The following is a 4,513-nucleotide window of genomic DNA, read 5'->3' on the forward strand; positions in this document are numbered from 1 at the left end:
TTCATTTTTCATTATCGGCTAATATCAACATTCATTTTAACTGTATAATGATAACTTTTGTCCTTTAACTTTCGTTTTCTCTGTTTAAGTTTAGGTTTCTCTGTTTAAATTTAATATTTTCTGTTTAAAAATATCCTTATTATTTAATAATATCAATGTAATTACAACAAAAAAATATACTTAATATTTTTCGTTTAAAATATCCTTATTACTTAATAATCTCTTATAGAGTGTAATGTAATGTTCCGATTTTTTTATGTGCGACGGGGAGTGGAAGCGGCTTGGGGAAGCCGTGTATTAGTGCAGCAGGGGAACCGCTAGCACCATCCGGGTTATACATTTTAAGCGGATACAAATTTATTTTAAGCGATAAAAAAATAGCAGTTAAACAGAAAGAATAAAATATTTAAAAGCGTAAGAGATATATTTAAATATAAAAGTTCGATATTTAAACAATAATAAAAGTATATACACAATGCCTGGTACTGGCCAGATTCGTTTCCACGATGCGAGTTGTGACACGAAAGCGTGTGCAATGGCTACATGCAACTTGCGGACCTCGGACGCTTACGACTCGATCCTTTTTCGTCTAGGACACCCGGGTTGCCTTCTCAAGTCGCGGGCGGTGCATAGCGCGGTTCGCGATTTTTTCATCCATCGACTGTCGTTTGTCCGGTATGATGTGGAGCGAAGCGGTTCGAATTCTGCTTGACACTTTGAGTTTTAAGCGAACCGCGATCGATATTTAAGCCCGAGACACAAAATATTTTAAAGCGATAAACGTAAATCTTAAGCGTTAAAACAAAAAGGTTAAATAATAAGTTAATAAGTTGATCGAGAGCGATAGTGTTTAAATGGAAACTTGATAAATGTAACGGTGGCAGGGGATAATAAACAATAATTAACTTCTACAACTATATAAACATAAGCGAGAAGAAACTTACAGCGAAAGAACTGCGTTTTCGGTGAGATCTGATGCCATACATACATCTCGACAACGAGATCAACGACGAGAACGTTTGAAGATGGAGTACACGTCGACATCTGTTGGAAGTCGACCTCGTTTTATATGGGACATCTGGTTTTATGTCCATCCAGGTGTGATAAACTTCACAGACCGCGGAAATATCGAGGACCCCATCGCTCACATATTTCATGCTAAAACGATTCCCCAAAAGTCGGTAGTGGTGAACATTAGCACTCGTCCTCCAGGTTGTATCTAGCGATAGCGCCAAAACTCTCCATAATTTTAATCGGAAGAGCTAAAGGTGAATACACCAAATGAGAAGAAGAAGAAAAGAAGAAGAAGAAGAAGAACAAGAAGAACAAGAACAAGAACAAGAAGAACAGAGATATGAGCCTTCAACTTTGTTTGAGAAAAAGCAAGCGAGGAGACATTGAAAAACTATCATAAAGAAGTTATGATTGGCGTAATTTTTCCACTTTTGCAAGGGCAAAAAGGAATTTCATGTCGTGGACCCACTTCAACTTACGCGGGGTTAAAAAGGAATGTAAAATATAACGGAGGGTTAGTCAAAAGGTGTGCAAAAAGTTGGAGGGGGTTTTTGGGAAGTTTTGAAAATTACGAGGGGTGAACAGTAATTTCCCCTAAAATAAATAAACAAAAAAAATAGTGCTGATTTAAAAATAAAATACAATAGTAAAATAGTTCATTCACTTGAAAACTCAAAATATACTTAACACACATGAAATTTTGTTCCTTTATTCATCATATCAACCTTGATAGGTTGGTAATAAGGACCTTATTTATATGATTCAAGAAGGATACCTCTCCTTCCCCCCATCTACTACATAAAACGCATGCATGTAAAAATATACATACACTCAAATTAAGGGCAGAAGGTAACCTTATAGTTAGTCCCAGCAGGGCAAGTAAAAGTACTAGTTTGATCATCTTTTGGGTAGCTATAAGCATCTGGGCATAGATTCTTGAAAAACTTAGAATAATCAGTTGCTGTACAGCTACCTGAGGGTCACAACAATATTCATTTGTTTTGAACACAGTGCAAGGGTTGTTACAACCGCCGGTAGTCTTCAGCTGAGCCGGACACTGCCCGGTGATGTCGGCCGAGCACCGGATCACGAGCACACCCACCAGTCGGACTGAAGTCCATGGGCACATTAAACCCATCAACTAAAAAGAGATATCGATGTAATCCGAAGTTGGCGTACTGGTTTAGTGCCGAACTCAGCGAGAGTGTTTGGTGGGTTGCCATGAAAAGCTGGCATTCCAAGAGGCCATTACAGTCACCTGTTTCGCAGCTGCCATGGCCGGAGTTGTCAAAGAGTTGCAGCCTGTGCGTGCCCAGACACGGCCACCGGTGGTGCCCGGCGTTTACGTTTATAGTCCATGTTTGGCCTTGGCCGAGCTGTTTGCCGCCTCAAGGGACGGCAGCTGCCCATACGGTGTAAGTGCACTGGTTAACAATGTCAAAGGTGGCAGCGTAGGAGGTGGGAGGATGAGAGGGAGGAGAAGAAGAGTTAGGAGATTTGTGGAAGCCATTGTTAGGGTTTGTGGATTGTGTGTGTATGTCTTGTTTGTGGGGATTAAGTATGAAGGAATGAAGAAGGTTTGGGGTGGTATTTATAGGATAGATATTACTGTTGGGCTTGGTTTGCATGTGAAAAAGATTTAATTTTTTAGATAAGACTAAGGAAGACGACAAGTACAGAGGTAATGTTCATTTTGAAGACTAGCCTGACTAGATACATTTTATTTTTCTAATGTTGGGGAAACGACTAATGATGCATAGGAGGTATAGTAGCCATTTTAAGGATGGAAGGTTTGAGAGTGAAGTTGTTTTGAGGCTTACATCCATAACACGTGAGAAACGTAGAAAGATTTCAAAGCTCATGAATTCTGTAAAGGGCCATGGAATTCCACAAATGTTATCTTTTTTAATTATAACTTGAAATTAACATGGAGATAGAAGGATAACTAGTCAACTTCGAGGAAGGAATGAGGAAATGACTCTTCTATTTCAAGAACAAGCAAGGCAGTTGGCTGGGTTTCTTATTTGATAAGATATATATATATATATATATATATTATTTACCTTTTTAAAAATATATATTATTGTATAAAATTTAAATGGGAAATATTAAAAGGAGCATTGTTGTAGCTCCAATAATGTAAATGATTTACATGCATGTATTAAGGATAATTTACAAAAATATTATGATTCTGATATTTTTAAAATATATAAAATATTTTTAATTCAAAACTTTTTGTTTAGGGGAGAATATTTTTAGGTAGTTGATGTAATTTAATGTAGTTATTGATTTTTATTAAAAAGGACTTATACGAAATTTAAATGATTTCATTGTGATGATTTTTAATATTTGCATGATAATTTAGTGGTAAAATTAGAATTGAGCCATAAAGCTTGGTGTATGCTAAACCAGATGCTTTGCTGGCAAGTGGCATGACTAATTAATGTTTGTTAGAGTGACGCGACATAGCAATAATTTTTAAAAATAAGTGTGGGGAATATTCGGAATATTCGAACAGTTCACACGAAGGGCAAAAGACGAGCCAAAAAGGGACATGAACCCAGCAATGACTCGGGATTGGCCCTCTGGGACAAAAGATCTCGGGGGTGAATTTACCGTTTCTTGATCGGCGTGCTTTTATATAAGTCGAGTAATTCTCAACCCTTGAATCTGCTGGGTCATCGAGTTGATCAACCCACCAAATTGGACTTGCCAATTTTGTGGGTTGATTTTTTTTTTTTTTTAATTTTTAAAAATTTTTGGGAAAATAAACCATGTGATTTCATATTTTTGCAAATCTAAGTATGTCATTTTTACAATTTCATACCATATAGTTTTCACAATTGTCAAAAACCAGGAAAAAAGCGAGTTAACGACGTCAATCACTTGCTTCGTGGGATGGGTAAAAAACATCAAAACACATATTTTCAATGCCCACATACGGGTTTCCTCTTCTTGTTCACCATGGTTGATTCTTCACCATGAGATCTCTCTACAAAAACTCTCTTGTTTCTTGTTCCCATTCATGTCTTCTTCGACCACAGTTTGCATCTTTTCCAAAGCAAAGAACAGCCGGAAAACTTTCAACAACCTTCTTCTTCCCGTTTGTTGTCGATGATAATTTCCTCGGTATTGGTCTCGGAGAAGGAGAGTGTTGCTATTGACTTGCTCGTCTCAGAAACATGTATTCTCGGTCGTTGATATTGATTTCAAGCTCATCATCTTGCGCTTCTTTCTTATAACACCTAATCACGGGACCTTTTTCTTATTATCTCATTTCATAACTCCTTTGAAATGACGAAAGATAATCTATTGGTATATGGATGGCCAGTAGAGCTCTTCACAAAATGGTGAAAGTTCGATTGAAAAGTGAGGCAGCATTCTGCAGGAGATGTGGCGGTGATTGTGTGCTGAGTGGTCCGCCGTGTGTACTCGAGCCCATGCACTTACTCAGCGAGGGTTTGTCACGTATGTTGATGGTTTAGCGAGGGCACTGAGT

General features: G+C 37.8%; 1 pseudogene; it reads right to left on the reverse strand.

The window, feature by feature from the left end:
* Positions 1-1,694: 1,694 nt before the first annotated feature.
* On the reverse strand, positions 1,695-3,369 carry LOC120275495 (annotated as a pseudogene).
* Between the last annotated feature and the right edge of the window lie 1,144 nt (positions 3,370-4,513).

This window comes from Dioscorea cayenensis, chromosome 14 (genome assembly GCF_009730915.1).
Source record: "Dioscorea cayenensis subsp. rotundata cultivar TDr96_F1 chromosome 14, TDr96_F1_v2_PseudoChromosome.rev07_lg8_w22 25.fasta, whole genome shotgun sequence".
Taxonomy (NCBI): domain Eukaryota; kingdom Viridiplantae; phylum Streptophyta; class Magnoliopsida; order Dioscoreales; family Dioscoreaceae; genus Dioscorea; species Dioscorea cayenensis.